Here is a 25,494-nt window from a genome sequence, read left to right as displayed (position 1 = left end):
ATATAGCTGTCCCCATGCAGCCAGGAAAGTACCACCTGAGGCACAAGCCTCACCTCATGGAAGAAGCCCTTGCTTGTGCAATACATATCCCTATCTACAGCCAGCTATGACAACATGGCTGCTTCCTGCAGTGTCTAGGGCATCTCCACAGAAAAGTCTGCCATGCTGCCACCCCCTCACATGGCTGCTCTCTTCTCCTTTCATCCATGGCAGATGTGGTTGTGCTCCCAGCCAGCACAGGGGGAGAGTGGTGGTCTCCAGCGAGTAGCAGAGGAGGAGTAATGTGATGCATAGGATGAGGAAGACCCTCCCTAGCAGTGGGCTGAACGGGCTGGGGTTGGTTCAGTGCCCATCATACTCAGAGCCTTGGAAAAGCAAGAAGAAGAAAAAAAAAAACAACCGAGGGGATCCGCGGCTTTTGTCACCCGCCTGTAGTGGTGGCATTGAGGAAGGGGAGCCGGGATCCAGGGATTTCCTCCAGCGGGGGCACGCGCCTGGTCTCTGCAGCCCCCTCTCTTGGTCACACACACGGCGGAGGAGGAGGAGGGAGCTGCTGTCAGACGCTGCTCCACTGCACGACAAGCCGGGCTTCTCCCTTCACTGCTCCGGGTGTGACGCCCGCTACACCCGCCAAGAGGAGGACTCCCAGCAGCTGCGGCAGCACACGACGATGATGATGTGATTGCAGAGCCGGCCCGTCTGCTGCAGGTACCCAGCTAATACCCTGTGCCCGGGTGGGGGGTTATTGTCTCCTCATTGTCCCCCGTGTTCCTGCTCCTTTGTGTACAATAGACGTGGCTGAGGACAGGGCACAGCCGCCCAGTCTCCCCTGGGCCCTCAGCCTGGTACCAGCATTGTCTGCCTTGTGAATGGGTGCATTTGTCATTGCTGATACTATTGTATTGCCACCCTGCTGCTGACCAGTGGGCACTGCTTGTTTCTGGAGGCACTGGCTGCTCTGCCCTGTGGCACACTATGACTGATGACCTTATCTACAGTATCTATTGCTCTGCGGGCAAGGTGTATAGGCTCAGCAGGTGGCACCTTGGCATGATGGGGCAAGCACCACGTTGCAGTATTTTCAACCATGCGGACGGAGTGTTACATGGTGGCTCTGCCATAGATCCCACACACGTATATAGGCCTGAGGTTTCATTCAGGAATAAGGAGGCATAGCTGCCAGTTAAATCTGGGTGGCAGACAAAACCCCCTTTCATTTCCCGACACAAAATGCCCAGTGCAGTGGGCTATTATACAAGGATTTGTTGTTTTGGCTGGTTCCTATGTGTTGCCCCATTGCTGTCATTGCCCATCTGCAGTCTAGATGCAGAAGGGGGGGTTTCATGTAAATTGCTTCCATTGCTCTCTGATATCTTCCCAGGGTGGTGGGTGCAGGAGAATGTGTATTATCTCCAAAATCCTGGCCTCCCTGTTGGGCACAGTAAAAAGCGTGCCCATACCATCTCCAGCTGGGTGACAACCGCCACAGCCTAACCCAAGGGTTGTCACCCAGCTTTCCTCCAGGTCATCCTCCTCAGAGCTAGACGTGGGCAGAGGAAGCCGAGAGATTTCTTTCCTCTTCATAGTTTAGTTCTCTGTAGGGGCAAACAGTATGAAGGGGCACCCGTGGTCGAGACTAGTGCCTCTATTAGTGCAAGATTTGCAAAAAGTCTGAGTAACAATGTAAGCGGGGACACGAACCGTACAAGACGTGGAGTATAGCAGCCTATTGAGACCTTGTGTCTTCCTGCTTGTTTTCAACTCATCAACTCCCACATCCTTCCTCCCCCGATAAGCTATGTTTCCAGCATTACTTTTTCCTCTCCTCGGGTCCTTTCCACACCCATATCAAATGTACTACTTTAACAAATTGGTTTCCATTTTTAAGAGCAATTTATGACGACAGCAGATCTAAAGGGTTCTCCGAACCTAGTCAATAAGGGTCATTTAACGGATCACTAGTGCCAACCGCCAGGACCATGACTACAGACGACTGTGCTTGTCACTTGCACGTGTACATGGATGAGGGATGGGTCAGTAGGGTTGTCCATGGACAAGCTGGATTTTGGTCCCTGAGGGACCCAAAATATAGAACATCTTATATTACAAAGTTTTAGCACATACGTATAATTAAAAGGGTTGTCCAATAGGGAAAGATTATTGGGGTAAAAAAAAAAAAAATTCACCTCACAGATCCCGCTCCGATTTTGGCCTCTACTTCCTAGTCCCGTCTCGACACACAGGATATGGCCGCCCTGCGGTTAGTGACTGGCTTGACAGTTGCCCTATGCCAAGATGGGACCAGGAAGGAGAAACTGGTGGAGACCCTATCACATCTTTTTTGATTTTTTAACCTTTTCCCAATCATTTTTACCACCCCTTAAAGTAGACCAGGAAACCCGTATCCAAGTGATCATTATATCTAGCCATTGGCTTTTCTGAGCAGATGATATCAGCGGTGATGGCTCACTAGCTAATGCATAGGAAGTGTTTGAAGGTCGCTCCAAAACTCCCATTGGCGGAAACAATCTAGATTTTTACCTCTGGATCCCTTAACGCCAGAATCCTTGTTTTTACAGGAATGGTCAATTCACATAAGGGTCCATTCACACGTCCGCAGTGTTTTGCGGATCCGCAAAAAAACACCGGGCCGGCACTCCAATAGAAATGCCTATTCTTGTCCGCAGCTGCGGACAAGAATAGGGCATGTTCTATTTTTTTGCGGAGCCGCAGACTGTAAGTTCCGGGCTGCGGACTGGAAATGCGGACGCATATTTTCTGTCCCCATTAAAAATTAATAGGCCCGCACCCGTTCTGAATAATTGCGGAACGGATCCGGACCCAAAGTGCGGACGTGTGAATGAACCCTTAGGCTACTTTCAGACTAGCGTTGTTTTGTGGATCCGTCATGGATCTCCAAAAACACTTCCGTTACAATAATACAACCGCATGCATGCGTCATAAACACATCCGTTTGTATTATGTCTTCTATAGCCATGACGGATCCGTAATGAACACCACTGAAAGTCATTAGGGGATGGATCTGTTTTGTGTCAGAGAAAACGGATCCGCCCCCATTGCCTTACATTGTGTGTCCACACCACATCGCGGACAGAATAGCGCTGCTTGCAGCGTTATTCTGTCCACGTTGGGGATGCAACCAAACAGAACGGAATGCATTCTGGTGGGGACATTACGGAAGCGTTTCCCCCCCCCCCGCTATTGAGATACTATGACGGATCTTAATAGCGGAATTGAAAACGCTAGTGTGAAAGTAGCCTAATACATCTGCATAGCTGTGAGGAAGGTCAATGTAAGCGCCATCAGCAGAACGCAGGCAATGTTTATGGCAGCCTGTATTCTGTTGTAGCGACAGTTTACAGCGTTGCGCAGAAGGCAGTTTTCTAATGCGGCTAACCAGTGATGAAGATGATGAATGGCAGTTTAGGTAGTTGTCTGGATAAGTAATGCAGATGAGATTCAAGTGTCCCCATTACATCTAATTTCAGCTTATAAACACATTTAGATCCTTTTTTGCACATGGCTTTAGGTAATGCTGTGATTTAAGAGGACCTGTCAGCTCTCCTCACTTCTCAGTTTTATTAACTACTTGCATTCCTGGTGAAATAACAATTCAAGACCATCTATTCTCGGAACTCTGTGTTGTGTCGTTCCTCTGTTATTCCTCCTGAATATGCATGAATTAGTTGACAAGTGCTACCCTTCCCCTTCTTAAGGAGGTGTGTTCCTGATCAGATGGTGGCATCAGGGCCTACACAGATAGCATAGCGCTCCATAGCCAACCCCATCCCACCCCCCTTCCCATGAGATTTCTGCCAAATTATTTTTTATCAACTGGAGAAAATCTTTAGTAAAATAAGAAATTTAAGCTCAACCTCGCCCACTTTACCCGACGTCTATGTGGAATAGGTGCTTCATAAAGATGGCGCTCATTCCAAACACCAGATTTCTCAGTGCATTTACATTGGTAAATCTCCCCATACAGCTCTATGTCTGCTGCTATATTGTAAACCTGTCTCCCTGAAGTCACCACTAGGGGGGGCTCAGTCCATAGGAATTTATACAGTTAACATTGAATGCAATGGAAGCTGTAAAAATCGCTTTGCATCGAGCTCCCCCAAGTGGAGGCTGTATGGAAATGCTGCGTTCAAGGAGTTCAAAGGAGTATTCCCATCTCAGACATTGGAGGCATATCACTAGGATATGCCCCCAATGTCTGATAGGTGCGAGTACCCCCTCTGGAACCAGCACCTATACTTAGAACGGAGCCCGCAAAGTGCTGGAGGGTGCACCGCGCATGCATTCATACCTATAGGAGCTTTCTCGGCTATGTCCGTTAGCCCCATAGAAGTGAATGGAGAGATGGCTGCACTTGCGCAGGGCACTTCCCATTCATTTCAATGGGACTTCCAAAAATAACCAAGCGTGCTATCCGGCTACTTTCGGCGCTTCCATAAGAATTAATGGAGGGCATCTGCGCATGTGCGGTGTGCCCACCGGCGTTGTGCAGGCTCCGTTCAAGGTATAAGTGCGGGTTTCAGATGTGGGACCCGCACCAGACACTGGGTGCATATCCTAGCGATATGCCCCCAATGTCCGAGATGGGAATACCCTTTTAACCCCTGTTCATATACCCCTTTTTATCTTGTACTATAGTCATAAAGCTGCTGTAACATATTTAGGATTATGTTGGATTGAAAGCTAGTATATTCTACAAAACAGTATATTCTACAAATTTTTATATCTGCATACCTTCACAAAAAAAAAACTAAAGGGGTATTCTGGTGTCATGATATTGATAACATATCCTCGGGATAAGTCATCAATATCAGATCAGCGTGGCTCCTGTCACCCCCACCGATCAGATGTTTGAAGAGAACGCAGTGCTCATTCAAGTGCTCCATCCTCCACAGTGTTTGCCTGCACGCCTGACCATATTGAGGTAATGGTGCAGGTTACAGCTTTTTGGCCCATTCACTTGAATGGGTGAGAAAGCTGCGATTACCCTGCACCGCCACATAGATAGACATCTAGACATCATAGAGGTGAGTCCTACACAGCAAAGAGTCAATAGAGTTTACACCTGTATTACATGTTGGATCATTTATGTGATTGGGCGAATATGATACTGTATTTCTCCAACCACTGCAAAGCAAATGTCTGGCCGGCCGCCACTTCATCTGGTGGCATTCTTCATTTTAACAAAGGGTTGTCTCAACATGACTGTCATTCTTAGGTTCTTATACATTTTTCCCGCCTGTCATGCCCTGCAGGTTCTGCAAGACATGTTCTTGAGTAGGCAGTAGACTTCTATATTTTTATGTGGTGTTTTATCTAATGAAATATATCTTGTATGAACTGCCAGTACATCCTGACTGCAAGGGAGATGAGTACTATAGAGTCTCAACGGAAACATGCTTTACTTCTCGGAGGCCAGAACTTGGCTGATCTTGAAAAAACTGTTGTAGCTGCATCAAACTTCTATGTCAGAAGAAAAGTAGCAGATTATTGGTGGAAGTCCTGGAGGTGGCTGGCCCAACTTCCATGGCCCGACATGTGCACTGGAAAACTGGCACACATTACACTGGAAATCTATGCCAGATCCTTGCTGATGTTGATTCAATTTTCTGGATCATTGATCCCCTAAGGATACAGGCATGCTGGTTAATAATTTTGGGCCTTTGTACACCAATGACTGGAATCAGAAGTGCCAGTTTTAATACATTCCTCCCTATGAGTTTACTGTATCTTGGTGTTCTCTACAATGTACAGTACATGCTATATATCTTTTAGCTCTTGTTTTTCTTGCATACCCATTTCAATTCCTTGATGGCTGATGGAGCAGTTTTCTTTTGCAGCCAGGAAGATAAGTATATATTAATCCGAGTCCAATCTAGAGGGTCCAGCGGCAACCACTGTATGGCAGTACTATTGGGGCCCATACGTTTGTGTGCAGCTGCTCGCCAATTGAAACCATTGAAGCTCTCATTTTGACCAGGGAAGCTCTACCAGGGCAGAAACTTTGTTGTTGGAATGGTGACCTCCTAATGTGCAATATTCAAAGTCACTGAGCTTCCCATTACATTCTACTGCTAATATTTGTCTATGGAGACCGCATGTCTGTGTGCCTGATTGTATGCGTCTGTAAGTAATGGTAGCTGTTGCCAAACACTATGTGGAAGCGGTGTCCACAGGTATTAGGCCTGAACTTAAAGCTGGTTATACACAAGAGATACCCTTCAGGTGAACAAGCTGTCTCACCCCAAACCCACCCCATACAAATATAGAGCAGGCATGGGATTATAGATTAAATTACACCCATTCTTAAATTAAACCAATAATGCTACAAATAAGACACATGGACACAATTATAAATGGATAAACTTAGGCCACGGCCAACTTTATTAAAGAACAGCTCAAACAATAAATAACCACATACATTTAAGATTAATATCAACCACTGAATTAGACCAGCCATAAGCTCGGCCTAAATACCTGAACAAACTCGTCCACTCGCCACTTATTGACGAGCGACTTTACCCCTCCTTCTAATAAAGTGGCCGTGACAGGACAAAATAATGGGGAGGGCGGGAGGGGCAGCTGAACAAAGATGTGGCTTGGCAGACAGCCTAATGCTGGCGGCCACCGCATTATATACACCTTTTCCACACCACCCCAAACCTATCCACCAGTGCCCTAACTGTTGCTGGGCACCCTAAACTTCCCATCCTCAGCTACAATCCCAGTTTAGGACAACCCAACTAGCCAATCCCTGTAATCTGCCCCCCCCCCCAACCCAGCAACCATACTAAAATTAGCCTTCTTTACCCTGATTTTTGGCAGGAAAACTCCCACCAAAAATGCCCTAAGCAACCTATGGGATAATTATAATCCCATGCAGATCCCTCCAAATGGGATTCTCGGGATCTCTACATGGGTTTTGAATAGAGATGAGCGAACTTCTGTTTTAAGTTCGGCGTCTAAAGTTCGGGGGCGGGTTAGCGGAGAATCCCGATCTGGAACCGGATATGGATTCCGACTTCCGTTGTGGTCCGTGGTAGCGGAATCAATAATCGGCCATTATTGATTCCGCTACCACGGACCACAACGGAAGTCGGAATCCATATCCGGTTCCAGATCGGGATTCTCCGCTAACCCGCCCCCGAACTTTAGACGCCGAACTTAAAACAGAAGTTCGCTCATCTCTAGTTTTGAACAATTAGAGTGGAGAAAGCTGCTGGTAGACATCTCTGATGGCACTTTATCTTCTGAGAACTAAAGGATTGGGCTTGTAGAGATCCAGTTGGCCAATCCTCACGTCCCCAGAGGTTCGGTTGATAGCCATCTAATGGCCAGCCAAAGGGCCCTATATGCTGGTATGTGTTTGTCAGAATGCTTTGACAAAGCCTCTAATGGACATCTTAGAGTATGTTTCCATGACGTGTATCTCATGGCAGAAACTGCTTTGGTTCCTGCTGTGGTTTTTCATTCTGCAGGTCTATTTTCAGTGTAGCTCCATTGAATGGAGGTAAATCATGAGCAGGCAGCCGTCTCAGCTTTTTTTGGTGGTCATATATAGTCATGACGTGGGCTGGAAATCCGCACGTGAAAAATCCCTGGCCACATGAACTGCAGCGCAGCCTTCCATTTTTATACATCAAAACCATGGTAAAAAAAACAGTGCCAAAACCCCACTGTGTGAAAATACCCTTCCCTCACCATTTCTAGTGTGTGGCCTACTAAATAGGACTTTTCTGTGGGAATGTTTCTTTTATACTATTATTGCGGGTGCTATTTTATTTTCATGCGCCTGTGCGCATGGAATTATTTGCTCCACTGCACAATTACTGACAAATGGCCAGTGGCGGTATTTCTGTGTGATTACTGACATACATCAGCCAGTAACCGGATGTAATGCACAGTAATGAGACGCCATTGGTGACCATTGTGTATATGTATGTGTCCTTTTTCATTTTGGATGTCTGTTCTGGTATAGTGTGTGTTATTACACTCCCATATCAGGTATGATGTGATAAATGAATTACAGTTACACTGATGTTGCGTATACATATTGTATATGTGTTTTGGGCTAATTTCATGATTCATTAGCCCACATTGTGAAGTTCTCTGATGTACCATGGTAATCATCATAATCCTACACCATAAAGACATAGCGATCATACAGTTATGAGGGAGGTAATGTAGCGTTAAAATTAAGATCCACCTCTCAGACAATAAAACATATATTAGGTTATTACATTCCTAGTTACCCCACAATATATTGCTATATTTCTTCATTTACAGAGCAGAGGGGCTGCTCTGTAGGGTCACACTCATCCTACTGTCAAGAATATGGGGCGTACTATAGTATAATGTGCTACTAAAATGGTTATGATTATGAAATGCTGTTGAAAACGTCACACTTCCCTGTTATAGCCTTCTGTTCACCAGCAGTACTAGTAGATGTTTTATGACAGCCTGTACCGTGCTTCCGCAGACAGGAGTAAAGAGCAATGACCTTGTGTGTGTTACCATATTTTTCGCTTCATAAAATGCACCTAGGATATAGAGGAGGAGGAAAATATGAAAAAATTTTTTTTTTATTAAACCTCAGATCAGACCCCCAAACTCCACCAGACCTCTGTTTCAGACCCCCATTCCTTCTCAGATTAGACTCCTCCATTCCTCTTCAGATCAGACCCCTATTTCTCCTCAGACCTCAGATCAGACCCCCAAGCTCCATCAGACCTCTGTATCAGACCCCCATACCATACTTACCTACTTACCAACGTTTAGGTTGGTAAAATCAGGGAACCCAAAATCACACCCCTGGTGATGCCCCAATTCTGCCTGGAAATGCCTACTTACGGACTGGGTTAGCCCCGCCCAGGGACAGCTGAATTCAGACTTGGCAGAGTTGATCTTGAAATGTTGCAAATATCTGAATAGGGCATGTAATCCATGTATTTGATACCAGGCCAACCCCATTAAGATGAATGGAACTGATTTTCAGTCCCAGAAATTTCTACAATAAATCTGCTTCATGTGAATGTACCCTAAGCCTCCCCCCCCCCCCCTCTTCTGCAGCAGCTTTGCCTAATCCACCTCCTATTGTTTTTTGTGGGAGGTCACACTGCCATTTGTGAGGTTGGCGGTTGAAAGCCGCGATCATGGCGTGGTGTCCAGACAGATGCTGCTGGAAGCTGTGGTGGGTGTCCGTTCGGCACCTTAGATCCATTCAATGGGGATATACCACAAGTGGATCTGTGGCATTCAAACTGACAAACTGTAGCAGAAATCACAACAGTTTCTGCCATGGAATATGTGGCGGTTTTGCCTTTGCAAAATCTGCTGTGTGAACAGTGCCTTAAATGAGTTATCCTATGATTAATCGAAAAAAAAATAATCAGACATAATACAGTACATAATAGTCTTTTTCTAACAAAGCTAGAACCAGCCCTTTGCCTCACACGGGTCCAGAGATTTACCATTCATTGCTCCCTTTGCTCTGCTAGATTTATACCAAACTGACAGCTCAAGGGGAGTGTCCTTTCTCAGGGGGTGTGTCTTTCTTCTGTAGCTCTCTCCCTATCACAGCTCAGGAGGTAGTCAAAGGATGAAACTGAGCATGTGTGGCCTTCTCAGTAAGTAGGACAAAGAAAAAAACAAACAGCAGGTGGCGCTGTACAGGTAGATTTTATTGAATAGCACTTAATGTTTAATTACGTGCAATTGCACAAGTATTCAGATCCAGGTGCTGGTTTGAAAACTGTAGGGACAACCCCTTTAAGGTGAACCCACACTTTGAAAGAATGGCCGTACAGTCTCTTCAGCTGTCCCATTTTTTCAGCTGTCTGAATGAAAGATACATGCTCTCAACATTTTTACTTAATTCTTTATGAATAGATTATTAAAGGGATAATGTATGAAACTGTCAAAAAGATGAAATGTTTTTGTTGGTTTTTAACAACCAATCACAGTGCAGCTTTCATTTCATACTTTGCTCTTGAAAAATGAAAGCTGCATTGTGATTGGTGGCCTCGGGCAGTTTTAGTCTTAGACACTTTTTATACATCTGCCCGATGTCTATATATAATTAAGTCTTCTAATGGATTGTTCAGTTTACATGAGGTTTTCTGGGAGGTCAGTGATCTTGGGTGTCTGATCTGAAACCTCCATCCAGTGCTTTGGAGACACAGCCATGCAGGAAATGTATTTTGTAGTGTTTCTGATGGTTTCTAGGGCCATGTTCTGTGATGTTGCGTCTGGCCGGATCATCCTGCATTTGACCTTTCTCAGCGCAGGGGACATTTGCTCTCTACATCTTATTATCTTTCCAGTCACTGCTGGCAGCCTGGAATTTCTCTCTGCAATAGTATCAAGCACAAGGAGACACTGGACCCTGTGATATTACTGCAGGTAATCGGAATCGTATAGGAATGCCTTCATTATTGCTTTTGGCAAACTGTCAGAAAATGTCTCCAGAAAGACAGGTGGCTTATTTTGCTTCAGGTTTAGCAACCAGGTCTGTGATGTTTATTTAAGAGGCAGATATACCAGAGGAAGTCGTCTTGACAGCCGCACTGCATGTGGAGACTGTAAATTGTTCCAAAGTGAAAGAGCTCTCTAAAGACCTGGGTCTAAACATGTCTATCTACGGTAATGTATCTCTATCACTGCTAGTGGTGCTCGGTCAGTGAGAACACAACCAAGGTGTCGCACCCTTTATTTTGGGTTCTACAGCAGGGTATATATTGAGGCAGGGTCACATTAATACTGGGTGGCATCTCCTCTTGGTGTGATACACTGCTGGTTTGGTAATGCTGATGCTGGATATCCTCCTGTGGTAGGTCATTCCAAGCTCTTTCAACTTGGAGCCGTAGTTCAGGCAAGGTGGTTTTCCTCCACCGTGCATGGAGGATCCATCACCCCATCTGGTCCCAGACATTCTTGATAGGGGAGAGATCCGTTGATCGAGTGATGAGACCTGCTGGTTAACCTGAAGATCACGTTGTCTAGTTCGGGCAGTGTGTGGACTTATGTTACCTTGTTAGAACAGCGCACCTCCTTAGTCAAAAAAGGCAGTAATATTTGTTTCACAATGTTCTGGACATACCAAATGTTCCCTCCACGAATACCAGATGAGAATGGCCATGTTAGCTAATGGCGTCCTACACCATGACACCCGCTGTTGGTCCCGTGTGTCTCTTCAAGCAGAGGAACATCCTAACAGATTTCACAGTATCCGGCATAGCTGGATAGGGTCGTGCACCACCGGCTCTCCATTCATTACAATTGGCTTGGGCACTCATGACCCTGTTTTTGCTTGGACAGTTTTTGGTATGTACTAGTTTTTGGAAACGGAGAACACCCCACCACACCTGCTATTTTGTAGATGTTCTGACCCAGCTATCTAGCCATCACTGATTGGCTCTTGTCATTTTTGTTCAGACCCTTATATTCGATCACTTTTCATGCTTACAACTTATCAGCTTTGAGAACTGATTTTTCATTTGCTGCCTAATATATGCCAGCCCTTAACATGTGTACTTTTTTTATGAGATAATCTTATGTACTTCACCCTCAGAGGTTTTAGAGGTTTGTCTCATCAGAGACAGCCCGTTTTAAGAATGCGGGTGCCGAACACTCAGCTGATCATCCAGGGTCTCTCTCCCTTCAGCTCCAGCCAACTGGTGATTTTCCTTAGGGAAGACATGACCAATCAGCTGTGATTTTATGCAGCTTTAAGTAATGGCAGCTGTTGCGGTTGCTGCAGGTGAAGTATTACATGGCGGTATTCAGATAAGTGTAATGCACAGAGGGCTGAAGAAGTCCACCAGAAAGGGAACCACTCTTGTAGAGCGGCTGGCTCATAGAGGGTGTCCTGAGAGGGGGCCTCCCTTTATGATGTCCATGTCATCTAATAGGACATATGGAAAGGGGTTGTCTTTAGAGACTACCCTTTTTTATTTGCTATTGTCTTTGGAAAATAAACCTTAGGGACGCCTATCATTAGTGGATGCCAGCCACCATCTGTAACACGGTTGTGAGGACCAGGATAAAAGAGCTGAATAGAATATTGAAGGACCTTGCAGAAAGGAAAATTGAGAATTATATTTCTAGATTTTTAGAGGGAAATCCTCTTCAAACAATTCAATGCTGTTATAAGTTCCGTCCTATATTTGTTCTCTAAGGGAAGGTATAAGTGATTAGTGGTAGTACTTACTTTTGAATTAATAAGGTAATATTTCTAGCTTCTATTTCTATGCTAAAAATATTAAGGCATAAAAACTGAGATCTGATTCCTGCAGTGATACAAAAGTCACACCAGTGGGAGGTAAACCAAGGTCTTCATTTCATCCATAGTTACTATATGCTTGTGTCATATGAAATTAGCTTTGAGGGGTTGAAGGTTACATTGTATTTATTATCAATGCCTGGTATGTCTGGAAGCTTGGAAGGTTTCTTCTGGTTTTTAGTCTCTGTAAAGATTATATATGAGATCTGTATTATTAGCAATTCCCTTATACGCTATATAGCCACTGTCAGATTCCTTCCCATCAGAAGTAGGATAAAAATCTCGTCTCTCTCTGTGAGCATCGATTTGAGAACATAGCCTGTATCCAGTTGATAGCTCCTGCACAGGGTTAATATTGGAAATGTGAACTTCCCCATAGCCCTTGCAGGTTATTTTCCCATCACTGCTACTTGTAAATGGAACAATTCCAATAATTTATTAGGGAATTGCCTTTCATGCACTGCTCAGATATTTCTCCTGTAGAAAATATTTTTGTCAATTTCTAAGAAACTTTAAAGGGGACCTCTCACCACTCCAGATATGTCCGTTTTAATAGCTGCATACATGCCACATGTAGTAACAATTCTGGAGCATCTGTTCTTATGCCTGTATGTTGTGCAATTCCTTTATTATTTCTACTAGAAGTTATGAATTATATGCTAGCAGTCTGCAGTAAGGGTACAGTGGGGTGGTAACCAGTTGGGTTACCCTTACTGCAGACTGCTAGCAATTCATTCATAACTTCTAGCAGGAATAATAAAGGAATTGCACAACATACAGGTATAAGAATAGATGTTCCAGAATTGTTATTACATGGGGAACGCACAAAGCTATAAAAACAGTAGTGTCAGGAGAGGTGAAAGGTCCTCTTTAAAGGGGTTATCCAAGTTTTTTTGCATGGGGAAAATAAGTAAAAAAAACGCACCTTTTGTTCCTGTACCTGCTCCGATCCAGTGTAGCCACTCTGTCTTCCTCCTTGTGCTGCAGCCAGTGATGTACTGTTTTGGCTGCAGCCGTAATGTGTTGTATACCCTGCAGCCAATCACTGGCCTTACCAGTGTACAGCACAAGACCACTAAGGCTGGTGATTGGCTGCAGCACCATACGGGATGTCACTGCTACAGCCCCAATAATACAGCACTGCCTGCAGCCCAGGAAGGAAGCACGAGAGGCAATGCAGAATTGGAATAGGTGCAGGAAGTTAAGGTATGTTTTTTTTTTTTTTACCAGGCTTCTGGCTTTTTGGTAAAATAAAGAAACTCAGACCACTTATATACAGGGATTTTCTAGAATTTTTCTATTAATGACCTTAGGACACCCCTGCTGATCAGCAGCCTGGTTACTGCACCTCAGTCCCATACAAGTGAATGGCGAGAGGGTTGCAGTAACCAAGCACAACCATATGAAGTGTATGGAGAGGTGTCTGGTTCTGGTGTGCTGTGTGCTCTGCAGTCGGCTGATTAGCGGGGTGCTGGGAATTGGACCTTTGCCTGTCTGATATTGATGTCTTATCCTAAGTACCAGAAACCCCTTTAACTATACACTCCTGGTTTTGTATCAAAGAGCTAAAGATCACTTTTATGTCATAATTGTGCTGCAGTAGCATTTCGGAACAAACCAGTGCCAACTAATCTGTCTGGAAACAGCCAACTCTCTCCCCCGAAAAAATCCAGCAGCTTCTCTCGGAGGCTTTTCTGTCTTGTGATTTCTTTCCTAAAATGTATCATCTTCAAGTCATGAACGCTTACTCTTGACATCTTTTTATCACAGATAAAGAAAATTTCTAATGATTTTAATTTTGCGCTTCTGGCCCTGACTGGTTTGATGTGTCATATACAGAGCACATCTAAGAGAAAAAAAAATCTGTCATTTATCCTAAAAAATAGCTACTAATAATTTTTTAAATAAAGTCACAATGCAGGGGTGTGTTAAAGGATCTATGCCAGTTTTCTGGCACAGAAAAGTCCCAAATTTTTGTGCAAGCCCACTAGCGACTTTTCACGCCACCATTGCCTCTTTTATACAACGTGGGCAGACAGGAGGCAGGTCCTACGCGGACCAACAGATTTAGGCCTCATGCACACGACCGTTGTGTGTTTTGGAGGGCGTCCGTGTGCGTTCCGCAATCTGCGGAATGACACGGACAACCATTGATATAACTGCCTATTCTTGTCCGCAAAACGGACAAGAATAGGACAGGTTATATTTTTTTTGCGGATCACGGAACGGAGCAACGGCCTCATGCACACGGCCGTTGTGCGGCCGTTCCGAGGGTCCCCAATTCACGGGGAACATCCGTGCAGCGGGCCAGACCTATTCAACTTGAATGGGTCCTTGGTCTGTCCACACCGCAAAAAAATATGACATGTCATATTTATTTGCGCTGTGGAACAATGGAAAGAAACACCACAGAAGCACTCCGTAGTGCTTCCGGTGTTCCGCTCCGTGACTCCGTTCCGCATCTGCGGAATTATGGACCCATTCAAGTGAATGCGGGGTGCACACGGCCGGCGGCCATGGATTGCTGACCCGCCGTTTGCGGGCCGCAATACGGCCACGGACGCCCAGCGGCCGTGTGCATGAGGCCTTAAGATGCCTTGCACAAGTTTTCTGCAGCAAGCTACACCTGAAATCTACAGTACACCTGCTCCTGACTGTCGAAGATTTCAGATTCAGGTACACACCCCCAGTCACATAAGCCATTTAGCTGGTCTGACATCGGCATATTCTGCCTGTGCTCTAATGTGAATAAGCACCACAAGGTCCTTTTACAGAGTGATAACCGGCAATTGTGCATTTGTTGGCTGATCACATCTTTTATGCAGGCCTCAAAATCACTGTTATCGGCAGCATATCGCCACATAAATAGGAATGTGTTTCTGACAATATTCAAACTGTATTGGGGATGAACAATCATCATAGTAATATTTGCCTGTCTAAAGTGCTGATCCACTTTTTGTATCACTGATTGGTGCTCATTATGGTCTGGCGACGACCCATGTTAAAGGACTCTTAGGCCTCTTTCAGACGGGGTCCCGGATTTGTTCCGGATGCGTTGTGCATTGCGGGAAACCTGCGCAAGTGCACACACATTTTCAGTCAGTTTTGACTTCGATTGCGTTGCGTCGTTCAGTTTTTATTGCGCGGGTGCAATGCGTTTTTCACGCGCGTGATAAAAACCTGAATGTGGTACCCAGACCCGAACTTCTTCACTGAAGTTTGGGTTCGGTGTTGTGTAAATGTTATTATTTTCCCTTATAACATGGTTATAAGGGAAAATAATAGCATTCTTAATACAGAATGCTTAGTAAAATGTTGTTTGAGGGGCTAAAAAAAATTATAAGATTAACTCGCCTCATCCACTCGATCACGCAGTCGGCATCGTCTTCTTCTTTCAGGACCTACAAAAAGACCTTTGATGACGTCACCGCGCTCACCACGTGGTGAGCACGGTGACGTCAGCGCAGGTCCTGCTGAATGAAGATAGAAGCCTTCGATGTCACTGGGCTCACCACGCGGTGAGCGCGTTGACGTCAGCGCAGGTCCTGCTGAATGAAGATAGAAGGATCTTCTATCATTATTCAGCAGGACCTGCGCTGACATCACCGCACTCACCACGTGGTGAGCGCGGTGACATCATCAAAGGTCCTTTTGCAGGTCTTGAAAGAAGAAGAAAGAAGACGATGCCGTCTGCGCTATCGAGTGGATGAGGTGACTTACGTTTTTATTATGTTTTAACCCTTAATTGACATTATACTTTGCATTCTGTATTAAAGAATTCTATTATTTTCCATTATAACCATGTTATGGATTTACACTGTCTGATAAACGGGCAAATTATCCGGAAGGAACGTTTCTGCAAATGCTCATTCCCGACAATCTGCCCATCTAAATGTGCCGCAGATCATCCGATGAACGAGCCAAATGCTGGAGATAGTCAAGTACAAGCTCTCGACTGAGGTGTTCCTGCCATGCAACATTATGTGTAAAGTGTCATTCAGCAGCAAATACTCAAGAACAAGCTGCTTAACATTCCAAGGTATCTGAAAGATTTACCATTCGTTTAGGTTTTTTTATGTTGCTTAAGGAAGCACTCCCAGAAATGTTTTTCCTTTAGCACATGGACTTAAATAGTGTCGTCTTTTTTCAATGATTTCATTTTATTTTTTTATAACAATATATTCCTACAATTCCTGGTTGGCACTACATACGGTAGCAACAAACTGTGTGACCTCCAGATCTGTGCTTAGATTATAGCATAATTTAGTGGTCACCTTAAAGGGGTATTCCCATCTCAGACAATGGGGGCATATTGCTAGGCTATGCCCCCATTGTCTGATAGGTGCGAGTCCCACCTCTGGGACCCACACCTACAATAAGAACGGAGTGGGGAAATAAACGGAGGGCGCGCTGCGCATGCGCAGCCGCCCTCCATTCATTCCTATGGGGCCGTTGAAAATAGCCGAGCGCTGGCTCGGCTATTTCCGTCTGCCCCATAGAAATAAATGGAAGCAGGTGCCGCGAGTGCGATGTGCACTCCAATTCACTCCTATGGGATCAGTGGGGGAACAGCACTTGGTGGTGGACAGACCCTGGGAAATCCGGGGTCCTCCAGCCACAGCTCTCCCCGCTTCGTTCTCACCTCTGGGACCCGCACCTATTAGACAATGGGGGCATATCCTAGCGATATGCTACTTCAAAATCATCTGTGCCCGTCCACCAATGCAAGGTGATTCTCACTCCTCTTTGTGCCAACAGTCCTTTCCCTTATGGACCCTGTTAAATCACCCATAATGTCCTCACATGTTGCCCCCCCCCCCCCAATTAGTTCATCAAGGGCAAACAAATGGGGAAAAAAAAACATGTCACAGTATACAGATAAGTAAAACTGCTAAGTGGCCTGACATAAAACATCATAGACACCAACACCATAGATACCTGTATACAGGTAGATACATTAATTACAGTAATAATATAGAACCTATTTAGATGTGTCCTGTACCTGACATCCCTTATCCTATGTGCAGTACATCTATTGTAGGCAGGCATTTTACCAAATAAAGTCAAGGAGAAATAGTAATAAGATAAATGTTATATGCCATTCATAGTAATTTTTTAACTTGAACTCCTGCCCAAACTGTTGCTCCCCTGTTGGGTGAATTTCCTCCCTTTACAGCTAAAAGGCTTGAACACACAGATCCTGTCTTTGTAACAATAAACCATCCTGAGCATTCCTTTGGCAAGGCTGGGTGTTTTTTTACATTTGTGGTCTAGCGTTCAACTGAGCACATGGTTCTTTCGTCTACGTGACTGAAACGCGTGCAACTTTCTTTTACTTTATCAGACCCTCTGAAAGAGCAAAAATGGATCTTTTTGAAAAGTGTACCTGAAGACAGGTAAAAGTCTCCCATATTTCTAGGCGACGTATAAAATGGTATAAATCAGCTTGCCGTTGTACTGTGTCACTGGTGCATGTGGTTTGGGAACAGCTGAAGAGCTCGGATTTCAGAGAAACGACAGAATTTGTAAGGAAAAAACCTCCCTGTGAACTAATCGTCAAACAGATGCACTCTGAAGTTTGTTGGCGAAGAAGGCCCTAACTTCACCCACAAAACCCCCAGCCACCCCAAGACTAAGCAGCTGAACACTGTAGTGTGACAATCCCCCAGGGAAGCTACAAAAACAGTATCCTTGTGGCCACCTTCCTATAGGTCAGGGATACTGATGTTTTGATGTATGGAATAGCAGAGCAGACTGTGCTTTCCCAGTCTGCTATGCTATTCCATAGCAAAAAAGTATAAAGCGTGGTATTTTTGTAACGAGATGTGTGATGTATACTATTGTATGCCTGTACAGTCACATCCATCATAGAGATATAAATCAGAGTTTTCCATTCCAGGGGACAATGTAAAATGCATTGTAAAAAGAGCCTTAAAAGGGTTTTCCAAGATTTTTATACTGATGACCTATCTAGCCATCAGTATCTGATCGGTAGGGGTCCGACACCCGGGGCCCCTGCTGATCAGCTGTTTGAGAAGGCACCGCTTCCTTCTCACAGCTTAACAAGCACAACGCCTTAGCCACTTTAACACTAGCGTTTTTGCTGGATCCGGTAGGGTTCAGCAAAACTGCTTCCATTACTGATAATACAACCGTCTGCATCTGTTATGAACGGATGCAGTTGTATTATCTTTAACATAGCCAAGATGAAGATAACAGATCCGTCCCCATTGACTTGCATTGTGGGTCACGACTGATCCGTTTTGCTCCGCATCCCACGATGGAAAAAAAAAACGCAGCTTGCTGCGGTTTGCTCTCCGGTCTGGGAACGCAACCAGATGAAACGGAATGCACTTTGGAGCATTTCGTTCTGTTCAGTTATGTTTTTTCCCCACTGACAAGTAATGGTGACAAAACGGAAGCGTTTTTCTCCAGTATTGAGATCCTCTGTCGGATCTCAATACCGGAAAATGTAAACGTGAGTGTGAAAGTAGCCTAGGGCTACTTTCACACCTGCGTTAGGTGCGGATCCGTCTGGTATCTGCACAGACGGATCCGCACCTATAATGCAAATGCTTGTATCCGTTTAGAACGGATCCATTTGCATTATTCTTTTTTTTTAAAGTCGGATCTGTCCTGACTTACATTGAAAGTCAATGGGGATCGGATCCGTTTTCAATTGCACCATATTGTGTCAGTGAAAACGGATCCATCCCCATTGACTTACATTGTAAGTCAGGATGGATCCGTTTGGCTCCGCATCGCCAGGCAGACACCAAAACGCTGCAAGCGTTTTGGTGTCCGAATCCAGAGCGGAATGGAGGCTGAACGGAGCGAAACTGATGCATTCTGAGCGGATCCTTATCCATTCAGAATGCATTGGGGCTGAACTGTTCCGTTTTGAACCGTTTGTGAGGGCCCTGAAACGGATCTCACAAACGGAATTCAAAACGCCAGTGTGAAAGTAGCCTTACCTTGTATAGCGGCTGTGCTTGGTATTGCCACATTCACTTCTATGGGACTGAGCTGCACCTAGGCCATGTGACCGATCAACGTGATGTCACTCGGCCTAGCAAAAGCCCATAGAAGGCCGCGGCACTCACAGTTGATCGGCAGGGTTCCCTGGTGTTGGACTCCTGCTGATCAGATACTGATGACCTATCCATAGTGTAAAAATCTCAAAAAACCCTTTTAAGCTTGTTTCACACAAGTGAGATTTCCAACTCCTACCCATTCATTTCACTGCGTACATGCACATGAGCATTGTTTTTCAATGACCAACTGTCCGTTTAGGAAAAATCACAGCTTGTTCAATCCATTTTTCACACCGGACTGGTTCCTTCAAGTCAATAGATCAGTAAAAAAAAAACGGAAAGCATCTGGGTGTAGTCCAGTTTTACTGATGGTTGCCAGGAGTTGCTGTGTGCTATTCTTCAGGCATGTAAAAAACGGATTCAATTTTGATGGAAAAACTGAAAGATTGAATGCAGTCTCAGACAAAACGGATTAAACTTGCATGCAAAAACATCAGTTTTTCACAGTTCATGTGAGATATCAGCGGTATTTTTCTGGCAGAATGCGAATTACAGCGAATGGGGATCCGATGGTGTCTGGCTATGTCAGATAATGGTAACTTTGGTAGTCTGCTCCTCCGCCGGAACAGATTACTGGATTTTCCTGCTGCAGATGTGAACGTACCCTTAGGCCTCCGACACATGAACATGGGCGCCCCGTGGCCGCAATGCACGAACACCGTCCGTGGGGAAGCCGCAGCGGATCGCGGACCCATTTACTTTAATGGGTCCGCGGTCCCCGCTGTTCCTCAAAAAGATAGGACATGTTCTATCTTTTTGCGTAACAGAAGTACGGGACGAAACCCTACGGAAGCACTCCGTAGTGCTTACGTAGGGTTCCGTTCCGTGCTTCCGTTCCGCATCTCCGGATTTGCGGACCCATTGAAGTGAATGGGTCCGCATCCGTGATGCGGAATGCACACGGAACGGTGCCCATGTATTGTGGATCCGCGGTCCGCAATACGGCAATGGGACACCTACGGTCGTGTGCAGGAGGCCTTAGAGAGATGACTGGCCAAGAGCAGGAGTGAGAAGGGAATCCTTTACATCGCTCTGCCTCCAGCGGTCAATTTAACCCCTAGTTGAGCTTTCCCAAAACTGCAGTTCAAGGTGCCATTTAGTGGGTGCACTAAGCACCCCCTGTATTAACCCTATATTTTACTTTAATTTCTACTAATATTTTAGTACCCTATCACACAGACAATTGCATTTGATTTAAATGGACAGACATTCATTATCCTACACAACCTTTCCCAATTTCTTTTCTGTCTTTTCCAATAACTTGAGGGAAACGTGTCACATTCTGAATTGCGGGCAAGATATGGGCAGAGCAAAAGGAGCTGAACCGAGTGATATATAGGGGAAGATTCTGTGTATCTTGTAATATATTCCTTTAAATCCCTGCTCTTTCAGTCCTTAGGAGTCCAGTGAATGAATGAATGAAATACAAGGTATACTCAATCTTTTCCCACAAAACTATATATCAATCTGCTCAGCATTTTCTGCTCCATGAGCTGCTGCCGGAGATACGACCGCATATTGAACATGACAGATTCCAGATCTCACGCATATATTCACACATGGCAGACTTGTTGCAGAAGTGTTTGCAACTATTCCATTTATCCAAATGGGTCTAACAGAAATTCAAGACATACTGCAGAAACAAATGTATGGAGAGGTGAGAAAAAGCAGCCTTGCCTTAAAGGGGACCTGTCGCTAGTTTGGAAGTAAACCATCCACCTGCCTTAAATCACGCTCCCTGCATACTGACTCCAGCCGGGAGGATGCCACTCTGATTCTGTCTTTGCTTATTAGACAGCGCAAGAGTGATCAGCAAGACTCCACCTCCGGAGAGAAAGGACTCTAGACAACTCCCCTGGCAGACCACAGACCTATTTACATTTTGGGCGCCATAAAAACTGTGGGCCATATCTTGGTAATGGGGCGGGGGGACCTGAAAGGACCTGTTGGATTCAGGGAAGTAGTGTGATTTAAAGGGATTCTGTCATCAGATTTAACCCCTGTAACCTAAACATATGCTCATGTCCAGACTAATAAGAAGAATCCTAAGCTGGCCTTATTAAACCTCACTGTGGCTCTATTTGCCCAAAAAACAGTTTTTTTTATTAACCTGTCAATCACTTACTTAAGGTGCCCAAGGGGAGTTCCATTAATACAGGGTGCCCAGCGCCGCCTTCCCTGTCTTCAGCGCCACCTTCTAGAGCTCAGCGCTGCCTCCGCAATCCACCCCATCCCTCTGCCAGATCCCGAGCCTGTGCACTAGGCTCAGCCTGATGCGCCCATGCGGACTCCTGGCAGCGGCTTTGTTGAAATAGAAAGGGATCAAAAACAAGCCTGTCTCCTGCTGTCTGTGGGCGTGATCCGGCTCCTGACAGGTTTTCCTGGGCTGTGAGAGGTTGGCGCCAATCTGCAGGTTATATCAGGGTTGAGAGAAGTGCGCATCATGCCGGCGCATGCGCACTTTGCTCAACGAAGCCGCTGCCAGGAGTCCGCACGGGCGCATCAGGCTGAGCCTAGTGCGCAGGCGTGGGATCTGGCAGAGGGACGGGGAGGATTGCGGAGGCAGAGCTGAAGACAGGGAAGGCGGCGCTGGGCACCGGACGGCGAGGGGTGCGGCCGGGCACCCTGTATTAATGGACCTCCCCTTGGGCACCTTAAGTAAGTGATTGACAGGTTTTAAAAACCTGTTTTTGGGGCAAATAGAGCCTGGACATTAGCAAATGTTTAAGTTAGATGGGTTAAATCTGTGCTGTCCGCATTTTTTGCGGCCCCTGAAATGAATGGGTCCGCATTCAATCCACAAAAAAATGTGGATCAGATGAGGAACATAAATACTGTTGTGTGCATGAGGCCCTAAAGAAAGTATTACCTGATATATTTCCTGCCACTTCAGCAGTGCCGCTCTGATGGTCTTCGTTGACGTACCATACTCCCACGTTACTACTGCAGCCAGTCATTGGCTTCAGCGGTGATGACTGCATGTTTGGCACCAGACCTCTAAGGCCCGTGATCGGCTGCATTTGTCACAGTACTTTGTTTTTAGCTTAATTTCTTTTAATTGCTGGAAACCCCTATCAGGGAGCGAATACACCCGAGACACTACTCCCAACTCCTCTTTAAACATAGCATTCTCACCCAGCCTTATTTATCAGATTTTGCCAAAAATAAAAGTAGTGTAAGTCGAGAACATGTTTAACCTCTGTTGCTTCCACATGGAGCACTAATAGCCTGTGATTTCAGATATCCTACTCTGCCCCTGGGTCAATGCCACTGTATTCAGATTTACTTTATAGCTCTCAGATTAGTAGGGCTGTTAGAAAGAAAGTATCTGAATGGTGAGGTTCCGACACCCAGGATCCCCACCAATCAGCTGTTTGAAAAGGGATCGGTGCTCATAATAGCAGTGCAGCCTTATCTCAGCTTTCCCTTGGCCTGTAATGTCTAACCCTCGGCATTCCAGCTGTGGTAAAACTACAACTCCCAAGATGTACACTTGCTTGGCTGTTCTCAGAACTCCATAGAAATGAGTGGAGCATGCTGGGAGTCGTAGTTTCACCACAGCTGGAGTGTCGGAGGTTAGCCATCACTACCCTTTACTATACAATATACGGCGCTGTGCTTAATGGGCACGGATAAGGCTGCGGTGCTCACAGGAGACCCTGTACCTTCTCAAACAGCTAATTGGCAGGGGTCCCGTGTGTCGGACCGCCATCAGTCAGATACTGATGACCTATCCAGAGCATAGTTCATGAGTATTTAAATTCTGGAGACCCTTTTAAACCTAACGTAAGGTAGTGCATTTCTTAAACTATGTGTATATGGTGAAGATAAAGTGCTGACTTCAGGTCTCATCAATATCCTGAAATGCACCTTGCTGTTCTAAAATGGCTGTGGTTACTCGACTGCAGTCACGTCTTGAATAATGATTCTGCACAGCTGTCTCCGGCTTCCTAGAATCATTTTTCTTCCCAGGATTTTACTATCCACATGTACCATGTTCTACATGTCGTCTTGTTGTGAGCCTGTATTGATTTGCTGACAGTGCCTCAATACACGACTGAATGTGCGCACATTACTGCCTAAAACTCCATTGTAATGGGCACAGACTAGGAGACTTCTGGAGAAACCACTTGGACTTATCGATACGGAACCTATTTGGTAGCTTATGAGAATGGAACATTTTCGGTGACTCATCCGTTTTCTATTTGGCTATTAAATATGAATAGTTTTCAGGAACCTGTTACAACTGAGGATATTAGCTATGCACTGCAGTCTATGAAGAAGCGTTTTGTGCACACACATAGACCTTCTGTTCTGCAAGCTGTTAGAGAACACAGTAGGAAGACACAACGTGTGATTTTGTTTTACCATTCTGCCAAAAAGGAGAACCTTGACTGTTCAGATGATTTCACTCTTCAGATTTGGGTCTAACTTTAATATACAACCTCTATTGAGGAATGCAGTCATTTCTTTATGGGTACCCTGAGAATACATTGAGCCTCATGTTCAAGCAGGGTGGATAAAAATCAATGATAAAAAAAAAAAAAAAAAAAAATTAATTTAAATCGGATTTTTTTTTCCGGATTTTTTTTATATTAAATGCTTTTTGAGGAAAATATATTACCATCCAAAGGTTATTCCATCATAAAAAAAAGATCCGTTTTTTATATATGTAGAATAAGACTGTACAGTGATCCCTCAAGATACAATGGCCTCAGGATACAATATTTTCAACATACAACGGTCTTTTCTGACCCATCTTAAGTTGAAACCAGACTCAACATACAATGTCTCAGACTCAGACCCAACGAATCTTGTCCACTTCTCTGGTAAAATAGCTGTATTAGTAGCTAGTTAGCAGCTATTCCAGACTGTTAGGGCTGTTTCACACGAGCGGATGCCGTGCGTGACATCCGCTGCGTGAATGACAGCCAAGACCCGATGCGGACAGCAGAAGCACAGAGCATTAACACGATTGATAATGCTCCGTGCCTCTCTGTGATCTCTTTACTACGAAATCACAGAGACATAAAGTTGTCATTGTGATTTCGTAGTAAAGAGATCACAGAGAGGCACAGAGCATTATGCTCCGTGCTTCTGCTGTCCGCATCGGGTCTTGGCACTCTTTCACGCAGCGGATGTCACACTCGGCATCCGCTCGTGTGAAACAGCCCTTATATGTAAAGACTTGTTTTATCTGTCTTAGGTAGCTGCTTATTTTTCCTAAATCTTCATTTTCTCTTATCTTGGATGACATTTTGGGGCTGTGGAAGCGATTACTCAACTTACAATGGCTTCAACATACAATGGTTGTCCTGGAACCAATTAATATTGTAGCTTGAGGGACCACTGTATATGTTTAATTGTTTTGGTAAATAAATTCCATCAATCTATTCACAATGTCATGCTCTTCCAGAGGTTTTTGTAAGATTATTGGGCAGTTTCTCTGCCTACAAGATATTATCACAGATGCTTGGTTTACTTTTGCAGTTCTCAAAACTGAATTTGACTCAGCAGAGATCACATGCCTCTTCTTTACAGCAAAAATGTTATAACATGAACAGAGTTGAGAAAAATACCTTAATCCTAACTTCTACAAACCTATGAATACAGAATCAACCTAATCAAACTAATATGAAAAGTTGTTATTCTAAAAATCTTCATCTACGACTACTTGCATATTATAAGTTATACCAGCGAGAATTAGTCTTTATGTAGAAAACTATGATTTAAATCAAGCCTTACTGACTAGTGATTTAAATCGCAATTTACATCGTGATTTAAATTGATTTAAATCAAATCCACCCTGTGTTCAAGCCTTCATGTCTATATCAGCCATGCCTCATTTTTCAATGCAGATCAGAGGAGAACAGCTTGGCACCCATTGGCTGCCGTAGACCACAATCTGTTGTTTCCAAATGGAAAAAAGCCCTGTCCCGAGCCAAAATCTTCCATTGCTTTTGTATGTAGCCCTCTAAAGATGAGTTTGATATGCATGTTGACCTCCGTAGGAATTTCTTTGGTAGTTTCTTGAGGTTTATGGGATTACCCCTGTATATGGGTTTTACGCCTCTCAGAAGT

The 25,494-nt window shown here is 44.8% G+C and overlaps 1 protein-coding gene across 3 annotated transcripts in view; it reads left to right on the top strand.

Annotated features, from left to right (window-relative positions):
* The first annotated feature begins 231 nt into the window (after nucleotides 1-231).
* FYN (FYN proto-oncogene, Src family tyrosine kinase) overlaps nucleotides 232-25,494 on the top strand; it is a 159,329-nt gene continuing 134,066 nt past the window's right edge. Inside the window, exon 1 of one of the 3 annotated variants that reach the window (XM_044288684.1) lies at nucleotides 232-708. The gene's annotated coding sequence lies outside the window, so the exon portion shown is untranslated. The remainder of the gene's footprint in view (nucleotides 709-25,494) is intronic. The other 2 variants (XM_044288683.1, XM_044288682.1) reach the window with 2 other exon arrangements.

This window comes from Bufo gargarizans, chromosome 4 (genome assembly GCF_014858855.1).
Source record: "Bufo gargarizans isolate SCDJY-AF-19 chromosome 4, ASM1485885v1, whole genome shotgun sequence".
Lineage (NCBI taxonomy): Eukaryota > Metazoa > Chordata > Amphibia > Anura > Bufonidae > Bufo > Bufo gargarizans.
This window is presented reverse-complemented; position numbering and strand designations above follow the sequence as displayed.